This window comes from Myzus persicae, unplaced genomic scaffold (genome assembly GCF_001856785.1).
Source record: "Myzus persicae strain clone G006 unplaced genomic scaffold, MPER_G0061.0, whole genome shotgun sequence".
Classification (NCBI taxonomy): domain Eukaryota; kingdom Metazoa; phylum Arthropoda; class Insecta; order Hemiptera; family Aphididae; genus Myzus; species Myzus persicae.
This window is the reverse complement of record NW_019103911.1, coordinates 480,408-498,089: the sequence shown is the minus strand read 5'-3', so window position 1 is coordinate 498,089 and position 17,682 is coordinate 480,408. Positions and strand designations below refer to the sequence as shown.

General features: G+C 30.8%; 1 protein-coding gene across 3 annotated transcripts in view; it reads right to left on the bottom strand.

Annotated features, from left to right (window-relative positions):
- Positions 1–17,682, bottom strand: part of LOC111036202 — a 61,686-nt gene that overhangs the window by 35,035 nt on the left and 8,969 nt on the right. Inside the window, exon 1 of one of the 3 annotated variants that reach the window (XM_022318143.1) lies at positions 1,038–1,490. The exons of the other annotated variants lie outside the window; for them this stretch is intronic. The gene's annotated coding sequence lies outside the window, so the exon portion shown is untranslated. Of the gene's footprint in view, positions 1–1,037; positions 1,491–17,682 lie in introns of those variants that run through there. 3 annotated transcript variants of the gene reach the window in all.

Here is a 17,682-nt window from a genome sequence, read left to right as displayed (position 1 = left end):
ATACCATACAGAACACCGTACGACACGAACGACTGTATTATGACTTATATACGGTATACATAATATAATGGACGACCTATCGACAATATATTTTGAGGTTATTGTCCCGTTTTCCGTAGAGTGTTTTATTAATATTTATTTCCGTAAGTACGTATAGAATATTACTCACTTGACTTGCGACGTATATTTTTGCGGAGCCGGTTGGTTTAATATATCGGCGGCAGACGTCGTTCGCATGCCCTTCTTCGGACGCGCGACAATAATACACGGCGGCCATATAATACATTAATACGTATATCGTCGCGGACACACGCATTACTACATACGGTCTAAACGTTTTTCCGTCAAAAACACGACCGGACGTAACGACAGTATATAATATAATATAAATGTACCCATACGCAGTGTGTCAGGAGCAGATAAACAGTATATATACTACTATAGGTATACAATAGACGTGTGTGTCGGCACGGGAAACGTTTCCAGCGGCGATCGTGACACACCAAGACGATCGTAGAATGACATGGTGTGTTTTTTTTTTTGGATTTCGTCCGGCGGGGTTCGCACCGTGCTTTGTGCTTTCGCACGATCCCCGCCGTCATGTATAATATATTCATACCGAACACGTACGTACATATTATAGTGTAATTGTAATTTAATATTATAATATACAACTTGACATACACGCGCGCGTTGGCAAAACGTCGGACTGCAGAGCTTTTCATCGGACCAAATATAAAAAGAAAACTCGAACCCCAACCGGACGATTTTTTTAAAAACGTCTTCGGGGTTGAGAGGGATTGAAAATGAAACTCTATCGTGTCAAGACACGTTACGACAAACGTTGTGGCGTACGCCATTACAATATTATTATATTATGTTAGAGGTTATAATATAACACAGCAGATTCAGCACACACACATAATATCTATTATGATATCATGCGGTGGTACACAATGCTGCAGTGTGTAACGACGGTTTATTATGATCACATATCACAATAATAATATTAGAATAAACTGTGCGGTAATACGTACGGCCGGCGGCGGCGTGAACGACCGGAAATCGAAGCACGCATCATCGGGACCGCCGATTTACATAACACGAATAATAATGATAACAATATGATACGAAAATTATACGAATCGAGCAGAAAACCGGCGGCGGCGACGTATGTCCAACAGGTAGTTTCGAGCGCCGAGCAACAGTTAACGCCGACGAAAACGATATACTTGTATCGCAACAGACTTAAAAATACAACAATAATAGCGTGCTCATAATATCACTATAATGTGATTGCAAATATCGCGAGTGTGAAATTATTATAATATATTTGACGAGTTGACGGACGGAAGGATCAACACCTTGGCGACGGGTTTGCTTATAAATTATACGACGCGGACGCACGCCGAGGAGAGGATTCACCTGAACGCGTGCTGCACACGGCGTAACGCGAAGACGAGTGCGGCCCGAGGGTTTCTACCACTGGCGGTGGGCACCGACTGCGCGTGTGGTGGATACTTCGGCGTATCGCTGTGGCCGCCGCCGAGGTGTGGTGATCCGAGCACGCGCCTTACGTTCGGTACTATATACGGTTGTGTACACAAGGTACGCGTGGTTCGTCCGTGCCAGCGCACGGCCCCGTTTCGACGACTTTTTAGTTTTACTTTTTTCCACCGACGATCATCATATTATAGGCCTAGCGGTGTTGTTCGCCGGCCGTATCCGGAATAGAATTAATTTTTAAGGAATACTTCTCCACTCACTACTACCGCCCGACGACGACACTGCAACACTCATCGTCGACGAGGTGGCGGCTATGGGCGATGGGCCTCGACGTTTGGTGACGAATCCGAAAACATCAGAGTATTCAGAAAATAAGTAGCAGCGAGTGGTTATCGCGAGACGCTCGGCACAAAATAAACGAACTTTTCTTGAGAATCTTCCGGCGCACATAAATATATTCATTACATTGCATGTCATCCATATGAATACATCCCCTCTGGCAAACACCCACGCGATGAGTGACTACTGATCAACGGTGCCTCTTCGAGACCAAATGTTTTGTATGCTCGCTTAGTCGTTTGTGTGTATGTGCTTGTTTTACTTGTATATACCTATGCTGTGGACCGTCGTACGGTAGAGGCGACAGCTTTTGTATACAGCTTTATACACGTGTAATTTGTTCGTTTCCTCCGCCTTTTCCGGTATACGATTCCACCATTCGCATTCGGTTCATTTCATCACACCGACACCGTGCAAACAATGCTCAGTAATGTTATTACTATTTACCAGTATCGAACCAGTACACGTGCGCATGAAAATTATAGTTGGTAATTGGAATATATTATGGATGCATGATATAGTAGTATAATATAGTTTATTATTAGTCTGGATGTGTATATTATGAACTACTGTAGTAGTGCTGTGTGTACCTACGTGGTTGGTGGTCGATAATAATCGTATAAAATGTACGTATTTATTATTGATGTTTGATATTTTTATATGCAGTATTAAATACAGTGCGTAGTACATTAGTACATATTATGTAATACATAATATGTATTGTGTATAGATACCATACTGCAAGTTAATACTCCATAATAAAAATCATACTATACTATATTACCTACGCGAGAGAAAACAATTAAATCGGATAGAACTTGCGATTGCGTACGAATTACCTTTTTGAGAACACGAAGGGTATGATGAAGTAATTCTATCGTCCAAAAATAACCTACCTATTTTTGCTCAAATGTGATAAAACCGTTTTATCTTTTTTTCCTAGTAATAATTGCATTTTTTGTCGACCGCAGTTTTACGTTCGACATTTTGAGAAGCGTGGCTCAAAATAATTTATTTTTAGCAGTTTCTTATTAATTATTATACTGCGGAGGTATTTTTTACTATCCAGCAAATTAGTTTAATAAAGACATCTATAATTACTTAGAAAGCTGAGAGCACCACAAATAGTTTGTGTGCATTATATAGTGATACCAGATAGATACTCGCCATTTATCAAGGGGTTATTAAAAAAGAAACTCTATATGTGTAGTTCAATGCCATGCATAATATGTAACTCATACTAAGTTAATTCTTGTGTATTATATTGTTGGATTATATCGTCGGTTTTTAGTTGACGTTCTTTTAATTTCCCATCGTAAGGAAAGTGATGTAAATGGATCTTATTTAATTTAATTTAAAAATTAGTTTAGACTTCTTTTATTACAGCGAACTATATATACATATACGTAGAATGAAAATAAAAACTTTAATTAAAGAACTTGTTAAATGACTTACACGCATTTGTTGTCACTATTAGATATACAGATAATATTGTTACAGTCTATAAAAACATGTTACTCGTATAGTCGTATTAGTAATAACTCTTAAGATTTTTAGTTAAAACTTTTTGAGTTATAACATAATTTTTTAATAAACCTATAATTATGCTTTGAGTTTTTTAAATAGTTTGCATAAACATAGCCAGAAAATACCTAACCAGTAATGACTAATAAGCAGATATCAGACATAATAATTACTTTGAATCATACTAAATACTACTAAATTGTTGAGGGTAAAACCGTGGGTGAAAAGAATGCAAATATTACTTGTCAAAAAAAGGAAAATAGTTAAATATGATTGGGTGAAAAGAGGAACGTAGTTTGGTAAATAAATAGGTGAAAAAAGAGTACAATAACAACATTATACATATTTCACTTTTTATCGAATGGCTTTTCGTATTGGTTTTAAATAATATTTGAATGTTGCATTTCAAAGCCATGTTGCCATCATCAGCTCAGTTCTGATTATTTCGATGAATTATTTAAAATCCAGTTATTTACTTTGCATTTACAATTTTCACATGTAACTTGGTTTTAATTTTTTTCATCGTATCTATCTAATATTTGATTGTGCTAACCCAAAACTTTAATTTCTTTTAAACAATCAATGTTAGTTGATAAACAAGCGTAACAACTTTAATATGTGTACAATGTGCATCCATTTATTTTTCCGTCTTTTCGCTGACTTATAAAACAATAATTACTTAACTAATTCCAAGGCTTTGCCCCTTTCTGACGTAATTACTTTGATCGTTTTCCATATTTTGTACATTTTACACAACATGAAAAAATTGAAAATAATCTTGGTCATACGTAACCGAACGGTCTAATAATCTCTGTCCAGGGGAACTAATAAAATATACTGTTACTATAGGTAGCAGTGATAAGTATAGTGGGACCTTTTATTACACAAAAATAATTTTCTAACGTTTCCAGTTTGGTCTATACCTACTCCATATACATGTGCAGCATATTATTCAGTCATGATATCCCGGCGTGGCAACGTTGCACGAAATAATGGTATGGAATAGTTTTATGAAAAAGGTAAGTACCGCCGATAAGTACCGTACTCAACCGTACGCAATTCCACCCATTAAATTGGCCTCGGTTCGGGGCAATGAATAATTTTATTTTCACCATATCATAGAAACGTACGTTTATATTCCTATAACGTATTATAATACAATATTAAATTGTATCGCCGTGGTATAAGCTATTTACGGTACACCTATAATAATGTTACAAATACGACCTAATGCAGGAATCGTCGGTGTTCACATATGACGGAAAATCGGTTGATATAATTGATGGACGTCTTTGAGAGATTAATGCGGAAAAATAGAAAAAAATATAGAATATCGAAACCGGGGCACAACAATGTGGACGGCTGCTTCGGTGTCTCCAAAACCCAGGGGAACATTCACACGCACGTGTGTGAAAGTCCAAACGGCGATTTCGGACACCCGTTGCACGTGTAGTTACCACAAGTACCTAACCTACATACGAACACGAAAAACGAGTATTATTATTATTATTGTTATTATTAGAGGAGTGCGGTTTCGGGGCGTAGTCCACGGCGGTCGTTTTATTTATTTTTTTCCGTTTTTTACTTTCGGGAAACGCCACCCCACCGCCTTCGTCGTCGTCGTCACGTAACAATGCGCACGCTCGATTATACTAATAGCGTGCACACGATTCATTTTTTAGTCGAAACACGAAAGGAAATTGATGAACTGCAGTCCTCTGTCCGTTCACAGCCACTGATTTTATAATACGTTATAGAGCCAATGGTCCATACTCATCGCGGGCAGTCGGAAAATGCAAATAATGCATATTTATACAGCGTATATAATATGAACCGTGTACAAATGGCGAAACCGAGAAGTCATATCATACTTGGGAACGCGACGAATTAAAGATATTGGATTGCTTTTTTTATAATTTCAAAGAAAACAGCAGCAGTTCACGAATCGATTGTATTTTTCGTTATGGGAAACTCGTTTCCGCTTAATCCGCGTACGACGACGAGTAAAGCCTATTCAAGCGACATAACACACACACACGCGTGTGTGTAAGATATATATATATATATATATACATTACATACATATTTTATATATGTATGTAAATTGCAAAGACCGTCGTCGTTCTTTCTCGAGGTTTTCATCGACGTACGTTATGGATGCATCCCTCTGCAAAACGTGTGATCGCAGAGAGCTAAACAGACCATAATGTATAATATAAACGTGCGCGCTAAGCTTGTCGTGAAAACGAAAACGTTTTAAAAGGACACATCGAATTCGACTATTGGGCGCGCGCTTTAGTGTATACAATATGTGTGTGGGTATGTGTGTGTGTGTGTGTGTGTGTGTTGCTAATACGACGTCGACGCGTTCTAATCGAATTAATGGACGCTATATCGAACGCGCGTCGCGCCAGTCCATTAACGTCGAGGATTAAGTGATTCCATAAATTATGGGGGTGAACGATCCAGTTGCCGAGAGCTGTGTGTGTCGTATCGGTTTTTCTTGCGTCATGGTAAAGTCCGTGAGTGCCGACGATGTCGTCGCCTCTATGTGTATATGTATATAATGTAAATACACGTATGGATGCTTATAAATTGTACGGAATACTTAAAGACCCGACGTTTTTCTCACAGCATGGTTTATCTGTAGAGACCTAGGCGAACCGAGCAATGTGTGTATCGGTTTGACATGAATTTCCGTGATGTACATAGGCAAACATTTGGTTGAATTTGTAGGAGTGCTAGAATAATTCGATAATCATAATACAATAATCCTTCGAATAATTTTGGTTTTGGGGTGCATGCAATACGTATATTTCCGATATTTCGACATTTTATACATAGCAAATACCTAATGAATATAGGTAGTTTAAAATTTTCAAATCCAAGGATATTTTTCCAACCCAAGAAATGATGGTGGACCAGTTTTAATTATCATGTGTTCGTTTTGATCAGAATACTAGGTGAATCTAGTATACAGTAATTATACCTATATACTAACTATATGTAGAAATATGTAATTATATTATGGCCACCCACGCGAGCACGCACCGTTTCTGCCTACGCATGTGTACCATACTAGAGGTGTTCCCATCAACTTTTTTTAAAACATGTGTCACTAATTTAGCAAAAATATCTTGAAAGTTGAAAGTATATATGTGTAGTGTATATCTAGTGTATATGTAGTATACAGTATACCCTATACCTTATGGGAGCACCCCTGTGCGGCTATACCATATGCATTTTAGAAATTGTTTGCACGTCATATGCGGCCACTGAACATAGATAATATAATAGTGGCCTTTCTAAACATTCCTTTAGCAACCTTTTAGGAGGACAATCTAACCTAAATCGGCTAAATCACATTTATATTATAAGATAAATTCTTTAATTTTGAACTAACAACTGTTTCCCTGAATAAAACCTTTGTATCACTGACAATTACCCACAACTGTATATTTCATACGGCAGTCCCTCGTGTTTGGTCATTTTGCTGTATGATTAAAAATTAAGTTTGATATTCAAACATTTATTCGACTCTGTCACAGAGTATTATTGTATGAATATAAGTTATTGCAGATTGAATCGGTTTCAAAATAAATTTATCAAATTTGAGCTAGGTATAGAATTAAAAATGTTTTTACTTTTTTAAGAAAAATACTTCGAACATGTCTGTATATTTTATTAATTTTAAACATAATTTTTACCATTTACATTATTATATAATTGTTGAATAATGATATTAAACTACTGCACTTGTAATAAAACCACATTACAATCTTTACAGAAAACTTTTTTCATGCTCCTATTATTCTACGTGGGTAGTTGTACATTAAAATGAAACATTCAAATATTATCCTCATATGACCGTCACACATTTTATGAACTTTCACTAACTTTACTAGAGCCACTCTTGTCGATTCACTGGTTATTTCTGTCTCATACATTTTCTGAATTCATTTGCTGTCGTATTCATCGTGTGTTATTATATTCTGGTTTCACCACCCTAGGTGGTATTTAGTTTCGTGTTACGCCCGCGTGTAATTTATAATCCACAATTATTTTGTATAAATGAATATATACGTGGATGTGTACACGTACAGATGTACAATACTATAATGTTCAACCTTTTATATCCCACTGCTCTGTATACGCATGTGTGTACAATTGAGGACTTTTTTTCAATATTCTTTTTTTTGGGACTTTAAATACTGATTACCGAAAATACCATCAACTCTTAAATACACAATACATATAGTTTAAACATAATATATACCATACAGCATATGGCATATGGCATATAAATATTTAATATACAAATAGCTACACAGTACACTATAAAAGTTGATAGGTAACTACGGCTAACGAAGATATGTAACAGATTGGCGGAAATAGGGCCCTCCCTCGGGTTTACCCTAAACTAAAAAATCATATTGTCCATTAAAATAAATTGAAAAATATTTTTAATATTTTAGATTTTATTTACGAATCTCGTTCATGCAAAAAGGTGGTATGTAGATTTATAATGAAAACAATATTACTGACTACCTTAAATATTATTTAAATAAATATTTTAACTAAAAAATGCCTTATTTCTCATAAACGGTTTGTGTGAACCACAACTCAAAACCACTAGCTATAGAATACTCTATTAATAGTAATATCCAATTTAAAAATCAGTTATACATAAACATAAATGCTTTAGGTATTCAATTTGAATATTTTATACATTTTTGAGTACAAAATAATTGTAATACTCTCGTGACTCGTACTCTCCGAATACCGAATTATCGTCGATGTGCCTGTAATAGTTTTACATTTGATAAATACAATTTCTTTGGTTAAGCATCGGTTATTGTGAATTCATAATGAATAATAAATATAACATACTGACTATATTGCAGCTACTGTGTACTACCCTTTGAATATTTTTTATTCAGTGTAATATTTAATAACGGTATACCTTTATTTAGGCGTTCGAAAAATACAATTCAGGGTTTCGTGAACAGGTGTTCGTTTCACACGATCCCCGCCCCAATCACTCCCTCACAGACAAGACATTTCGAAACTAAAACAATAATTCATGTCAAACATAAAGTTTTGGTAAAAAAAGGGAGAGAAATAGTCTCCAATTAAAAACTTTGAATATTCGAGAATAAATGATGAAGAATATTTAAATATTTAAACATTTCTATACATATACATTTCATAAAATCAATAATATGGTTTAACCATTAAATGTCTAGTATCTGTGGGTTATGGTGCAAAGATGAGAAGCGTCGATCATTTTTATAGCGTTTGCACAACTTGTTCGTGCTTCGAAAATCACGAACAGAAATTATAATAATTTATTTTTTAAATTTTATTTCTTTTAAGTTTAATGTTTATTGACCTCAAATTTTTATTTTAAATGACCTTCTCGTAAAACGTCTTGATGATGAAATATGATAGAGAAGTGACAACCGTGTTATATCCTCGTTAGGGTAGAATACTATATTTCATAATGTACTATAGACTGTAGTGTGCAAGCTATGCAAATATATTCTGAATTTTTAGTGCCTAATATTATTTTTTGTTATAATACATAATTTTAAATTAATTTCTTCTCCTATCGACTAAAATAATAATGTTCGACTGTTCGAGTTTTTTTTTTACCTTGAAACCCTTATTTATGGATATATATTTGTGGCAAGACGTGAGCTACTCAAATGAATTGGACCATCAAACAGATTTTTCTATTTATTTAAACGACCAATATCACATTATCTGTTTTCCGTTTTTCGTATTGATATTTCAACAAAATTGTTTTTGATTTATTGTGTTCATGCATGAAAATAAAATGTATATAATGCTTTTGGTATTATAATTGAATAATTCATACAATAAATTATTACGGTGACATACTTTAATAATACAAATATTATTACACTGTAGTGATGATGGGCAGTGAGGTAAACCACTCATATTATTACATTATAATTTATGAGTATGACAATAATATGTTCTAAAATAATGTAAATTTATTTCAATACAATAAGATAACGATTATACGGCGTTATGAATAGGCTTTTTAAATACACCACTGTCTCCTGTCAACTGTCATTAGGTTTACGCAGTATTATTACATTAATAAATAATAATCAGTTTATCAAATTCCATCAAATGATGATATAAATGAGTAAACATATACATATGAGGTAAAATGATTTTATATCATAAACATATAGTTTAATCATAGGCAAAATTTGGAAGGGGCTTGGAGGGAGTAAGCCCCTCCAAAAATTTGTATTTTAATTGAAGTATTTAATCAATCATTAGTTATCTATTCTACATATTATCTCAGTCAACGTTGTTTGAAGAAATTATTTTCCAAAGTTTAAACAACGATTCATTATTCGTGTGTCTTCCATAGTAGATATCGGACAAATATAACATAATATAGTTTTAATAATAGTATTACTAATTAGTAATTACAATACACATCACTGATAAGTGACAACATTCCAATTTATTTGGAACATAGTTAATACTCTATAGCATAGTGTTTTTTTTTTTTTACAAATTTTTCAATTTCGAATCGATGTTACAATTATTATCAATCATAATATTTCAATAACTAATAAGTACCTAGCAAAATGTTGTAATTTATTTAAAAAAAAAATTTTTCATTTTAATAATATGTAGAATGTAAATGTATTATAATGTGTATATTAAATGTTGGAAAAAGGGTGAGAAAAAAAATATAAATATATATTATGATTATTATATTACATAAAGCAATATATTTTACAGGTAGGTACTCAAATAATAACAAGCCAGCAGAGATCCCCTATGAGTCTGTTTCATTTAAATATGCAAAATGCCCTCCAAGTTAAAAACTTAAATTTCGCCTTTGAGTCTATTTTAGTTTAATTTTAGACTCTCGAGATTGTGAAACTTGAAAATAAAAAAACCGTAGTCAATATAAAATTAGATATCGTTTATTTAATAGTAATATTGTCAAACAATTTACGATTTATAATTTACATATAGCAAGAACTATACGTATATTATATTAATATTATAATATTATGCTCTTTTAATTATTTTTTTTTCTCACAATCAGCGCTTTTCTAAAAGTCTGTTATATTAGTATTTAGTTTGAAACAAATATGTAAATAGTATGTATAATAAAATATAGAAAGAACTTCAAATATGTTCACAGATAACAGATGTCTCATTGTGTAACAATGTAAGACGGTTATCGCCCGCAATATATGCCTATGAACCTTACAATGTACATAATTATTTGAATAATAAACATAAATGCATGGGTCGAAAAACATTTTTTTATCATAATATGTATAAACATTGGATAGGCTATCTATAGTTATTAGAAAATGCAGAAAAATTTTTTTTTTAGAGTGTGTACAAAAACTTTTTAAGTGAAATCCTTGTATCTACGCAGTTCTACTTTTACTTTTTTTTTTGTTTATTCTCGAATATATTTTGAACACACCCAACGAACTCTATATTAACTACACTAAAATCCATGATGTACATGGCGATTTTAATTAAAATCAAATATGAATTACAGTAATAAGTAATAACCAATGTCCAATATCATCTAGGGGCTAGTAAATAATTATTACATTATGTATATATGCTTTAAACTTGGTACATATACTGGTGTTTATTATTTACTATATTTGTATATAAGCTCCTGATAAAGAACATCAGTTAAGAACCTAATGTAATTCATAATACATATTAGAATTGAGTTAATAGTAAAACTACATATTTTTATATATTTGCAAGAGCAAAATATTTATACCAATAGTTAAGTAGGTATTTACTGAAAATAAACGGCTGTTATATGAATTCATTAATTTTAGTTCACAGACGTTGGTAGATTACCTGGCTACGAAGTCAATAAACTAACTTTTTAAACTATGTACAAACAATGTTTGTTTTTATGATTGTTATGTATACATGTTACCCAAAAATTGTATATTGTCTAACGAAATGTTAAGGGTAAGGGGTTGAATAAGTAGTTATTTTCTGAATTTGTTTAACACACACCACATAAGAGTTAAATGAGTTACATTTCCAACGTAGGTACCAACAAATCTAGTAATGCTATAAAAATTCTAAAAACATGATCTAAATTTGTCATAAAGTCTACTTGAGATCTTCCCTTCAATTTGATTTTTTCTCTAAACATTGTATAATTTTTACTGTTGTAGATTTTACTATTTTAGGGACATAAAATCAAAAAAGTGGGTCCATTTCAAGTAGACATTGCAATAAATTTGATTCTGTTTTCAGAACTCTTATAGCTTCACTTAATCAATCAGTACGATGGAAATATATCATATTCAAAGATTCATATGTAACTCACGTGTTCGACTAAGACAGAAAATCACTGTTTTCAATCCCATTATGGAAAAAATAAAATCAATTATCGGTGTTGTACGTTACAATTTATGCTTTCACGGAAATAGAAATGGCGCACAGCAAAACACCATGTAATACTTAGTGTACGATATTGGAACGTACACGCTACACGTGATATTTGAGGAAAAACCTTGAAGTGAACGTTAATAATAATAATACCTACACCTGTAATATACGCATGCAAAACTCGTGTCTTAAATTACAAATAAATATTTATTGTTTGCGCACTTTATAAAATACACATTAAAAACAATGAAAACACTTTTTTTATACCATGTGTCCATGTTATTATGAATTATGATAGTCAAATATTGTCATTTAGTAAATTACATTTACAAAGTGTGTTGAATAGGTAGAAAAACATTTCTAGGGACAAAATGGCCGATTATTTATTACTAGCATTTTTTATTCAGTAGGTATCCATCTAACTTAATATTGCGCATATGTAAACGTAAAATAAAATATAAATTTAGTCAGTCAATAACAGAAAATATTAATAGCTCGAATAATTTACACATAAAACTGCCATATAAATGATATAAACATTTGAAGTGACGTCGAAGAGCGAAAAAAAGATTTTTGTCAACCATGGCTAACGTCAACCGGAAAGACTATTTCCCTTGTTCATCCTGTATTCTACTTTCTCTGTATCTCTCTAGCTCTCTTATTCGTGAAAGGCTGAAACAGGACAAATACCTAGGCTTTTTACAAACAGTATTCGTTTGCTATATTGAGACCAATTGGAAATAATTAATATATTGTCTTGGAATCGAATAGATCAGATGCAATCAACATCGGCCACTGGCGACGACTATTCTCCAGGGATTTTATTATTATTACTTTAGCGATAGCCAACAGTGTTCCGAATTCGCGTGTTGCACGATATTCATTGACTTGGGTTTTTTTATAATTTTATTTTTATATATACAGCGATAGTGCGTACAGGGTGATTCCCCGAGTACGCTCATCCCACTAGTATCCTTTATTAATAATACTTTTTTAAAATTCTGGTTTTTGGAATTCTTAAAAAGACAGACAGAACGCATTTTCAATACTTTTTTCACAATTTTTAGCACTGAAAGAGTGTCATGTGATGGAACAAACTTCATTTTCCTAATGCATCTAATTCGAAATTTGAACAAATGACTTATAAAAGTTATTTATCTTTATTTACCTATCTACTATAAGGATAAAATTTAATTAATAATGGTTTTATATAAAATATATAGTATAATATTAAGTTAATTACCTACCTAATTAGGTATTATAATCCAGATATCTTTACAAATTATAAAATCTTGGTATAATCTTATAAATAAAATAATATAATTTTCTAATCATTAAAGCCCCCTATCATCTAAATCTATTACCATGGACTATAATTATCCATAGTTTATTAATAACTCACAAACTACTCATTAAAATTTCAATTAAGATGCATTTTTAAAATAATAATTTTATGCAACATTACGAAAAAAGTTATCTGTTGAACAATTTATAGTAGGTACCTATATAATATAAGGGTGGTTTGCATTTGAAAATAAAAGTTTGTATCATCACCATGGTTCTGCAGAATACTTTTTAAATGGCAAAAAAGTATAAGAATCTATTTGAAAATATATTCCTTGCGCATACTTAAAAATTCCAAAACTTTCGAATTTGAATAAATTCATTATTAGAAGGATGTCAGCAGCACATTATTTGTTTTTTCTTTTTGACCCACGTGCAACATAGCAAATTTAAGTTCAGCGGGACTAACCTTCTGTTGTTAGCTTTAGTGTTAGACTTAAATAACATATTATCAAACCTAAATTGATGAACTTTTATCGTGTTTGTATGTTTAATTTTCGTGATATTCCAATTTTAAAGAGAGATAAGAGCATTTTAAATTTTTATATTTTACATATTCGTATTATGGAGTGAACATACTTTATGAATCACTCTGTATGTAGTCCACTCGTCAGCAATTTTGATTCAAAAATAGCGATTATGATAGGATGATGAGGATGAGTAGGAGAAAGAAGAGAGGGAGGAGGGTTCCCGAGGAACATCGAGTAGATCCCTCGGGAACACTAAAACTGTTTTCATTTATATATAGGTCAAGTTTTACGCGTACACACATACACCACGTCAGCATTGCATGTGGACATGAACGAGTATGGATATATTCTATAGTCGTTTTACTACCGTGCGATGTCAACACGTTTTCAAAAGAAAAAATTGTAAAAATTTTGGATATTTTTACAGATAGGGTGCTGTGAAGAAAGAGATGATACGAAATAATGTCATAAACTCGTCTTTTTTATATAAGCAAACTGGGACGGCGATGATGGTCTTTATAAGTACCGGTACGTGTGCAACGAATATTGCCAAGTATTAGTGGTTTTTCATTTTTTTTTTCAACGGATTATTAAGGTCGTCTGTTAAAATAATATACCCTAGGTTATAACCTGTATAGTAAGTAAAAAATAAATATCGTTTTTACTGAACAAATAAAACACATTGTGCTTGCTCACCTCCATATTTGTAAACACACATTTAAATCGATAAATATATTTTTTTTCAATATTTAACTATTACTTGTAGACTATTTAGTACTTATAACATTTAATTACATAGTAGATTTTGAACTAGGTTTAGAATTAAAGTATAAATGTATTATAGATAAACATAATACGAGTTGAGATATTGCTTACCAAATATTACAATATAGTAAATTCTTTTATATAATTATTAAATAGCTAGATGATTATGTATAATTAATAAACAAAACACAATATTACCGGCCTATACATAGAGTTTATGTCATAGATCACAAGAAAAATTAAATGCTTGAAATTAAAACGTAAAAAGTATTCAAATAATTGTGATATAATTTTATTTTGATAGTTTGCTGTTCGAACACATTTTTATTCGAATAATTATTTAGATAAAAACGTCACCCGCTGTGCATACTATCCATTTAATTTTAGTAGATTGGACATTTTACACAAATGGAACCTTAAAGTTTATTTTTTAGTTAAAATTTTATGAAAAAATCGAAACTAAAATGTACAATATAACAATTTTTAACAACAAAATCTTATTTTTATTTAGAAATTGTATTATAAATGCTAGTAAATCTTTTTGAATACAATTGAAAATGATTCAATTTTAACCATTTTTAAATATAAATGATATAACTCTGATAATAAGCATTTTTTTTTTGTTGGTATTTATTTTATGCAATTGATCATTTCAATATTCATAGGCTATAAATGAAACACCGAAAAAAATATTTTAAAAACCTTTACTCTTAAATATTTTTTATAAGTATACTTAAAATATTTAAAATGCGTTATACTTATAAAAAAGGTATAATAAATTAAGCTCTGATCACAATCGATGGCATTGATTACATTGTTAACAAATTTTAAGAAAACCTAACCTACAAGTTGACATAAGTGACACACTGACACAAGTTCTGAGGGATGCAGCTTAGCTGCTATAACTTTTAATTGTCCAGTATTGAGACTTCATACACAACTAAGTACCTTACACTAAACATTTGTTGTCTTTTAAAACAATAAAATTAGCAGCATGGTATATAATTGAGTTCTTTATTTCGTTTGTCTTGGTGTTAGATAATGTTATATTATTATTTTAAATATCAAAGTAATGGTAAATCAATTCTAAAATAAATTATTTTGAGCAGAACTTGGTTCCTTTTATTGTAATTTTTTTTTTACACTAGGGTAGTATTCTTCTATAAGAAAGATTACAAAATAAATAAATTTAACAAATCATCTTAAGAATATTTCATATTTTTTTTAGATATTTTAAATATAAAATAAATTACAAGTGGGTCTGTGTTTGAGTATCTGTATTAGTTGGATCTACCTAATGTAAATTGTTTTTTAATTTCATAATTAGAAATGAAAACTACTATGTGAACCAATACAATTTAATAAATATTTATATAATGCACCAACCAAATTGATATACTAAGTAAAGGAGTACAGGTACTTTATCTGGTACGTGACGCTTTTATTAACTAAATTCCTAATGATATAATTTACAGAATTAACAAATGTTTTATAAAAATGCACTTTTCACTTGAAATCTAAAAGGTATAATTTATTTGAAAAATAAATGAAAAATGTATGAAAAAAATAGTATTAATTTTATTAAGTATTAATAATTGTATTTAAAAAAACATTATTGAGGTTAGAACTTAGAATAGAATACAGATAAAATCAAATAAAAATGTAATTATAAAAACGTTTGTTAATAATTCTATGATAACGCTTAATGAATTGATTATAAGATTAGATATATACTTGAGTATTTTTTACAAGAAATAAACTACATGCCATGACAAAATAAAGACAAATTTAGACAGGAAAGAATTCGTCATGGAATCCATGTCTATAATTAAAAATTCCTGAAGTTGCGTAAAACTTAATCAATTAAATAGCTTATTCGATAAAATTTAAAAATATATTAAAGAATTACTACACCATTATATATAATTAATATTGTTCAAGAGTCTGGGAGACAAGATTAATGAACGGTGTCGAACCTATTAAGAAAATTACATTTGAATTGCAAACAACCAGGTTAATATTTCTTCGATTTATGGGCTCTTTATAAATTACATAAAAATGTTTTATATCTCTCTTTTGTACCTATACTCCAATATTTAGTTGATCGAGGTAAAGTGTATAATGTGTATACCATATACCATATACATTATAATACATATTATGATACCTAAAGCTATAAAAAAAATATATATATCGGTTTGGATTTAGTGTTGGGTTACATATTTGATCAACTACTACAGTGGTTACCAAGTACAGCACGGGTGGCTGATCCGGCCAGCCAAAGTATTAAAATAAAATTGAAATTGAAAAAAAAAATACTAAAAATGTAAGGTTTGTAAAATGTAGTTAATATGAATTCTTCCCACTTCTTATAGTCTAAATAATTATACTCTAAGAATGTATCAGTGGTAAATATATCAATTTATGAATGCAATAGATTAATATAATATTAAGACTTAACCCACCAAGAATTTTTTTTTATATCAATCGGTAAAAACAGGTTGGTTACCACTGAACTAAAAAATTATATTTTTGCCCAGCGTATTTCCGCGTTTTTTAACCATCAAATCCACCTCATATTATATAGATTTAAGTGTTCATAACTCCATCTTACCAATTCCCTACACCCAAGAACTTATATATTAGTTATTTATTGTTATATTATTTTATAAATAACGTTTAAATGTTAATTTTTTTTCTGATATGTAAACCTTACACATGCTTTTCTATAATATCATATGAAAATAATAAAAATATAACTTCACGTATAAAATAAAAGTGTTTCCGATAATTAGATAAATATTTTATTTCACTGCTCTCGTTAAAGTGATGCTGTTTCCCTGTAAATCTTGGTATTAGACAGAAATTAACGTTAACTACATATAATGTAATAGTTGAAACTTGAGTTAGGAATAGGAATAGAATATATTAAATGTGTACTGTCGCATTCTAAAAACAATTAGCTTGGCTAATTTAAAGTTGCTCAAATAGTAAGTATATTTTTATTTAAAGATATTAGTTTTTAAACAACGTTTGTTAACAAATTATAAAAATAATAAAATTGAATAAAAAATTTAAATTATCCAAATTTGATTTAAACTCTACAATCATAACTTTATTACTCGGTTAAATACTTATGGTCAAAAAATTGTATTCTTAACACTTATAAAATAACAAAGAAAAAGATTTATTAGTATGATGAATTCAAAATGATGTCACATTGTAATGTGGACATTTCTGAGCACTTTGACCCAATGGAAAAACATTTTTTTTAATTATACATTTTTATAGA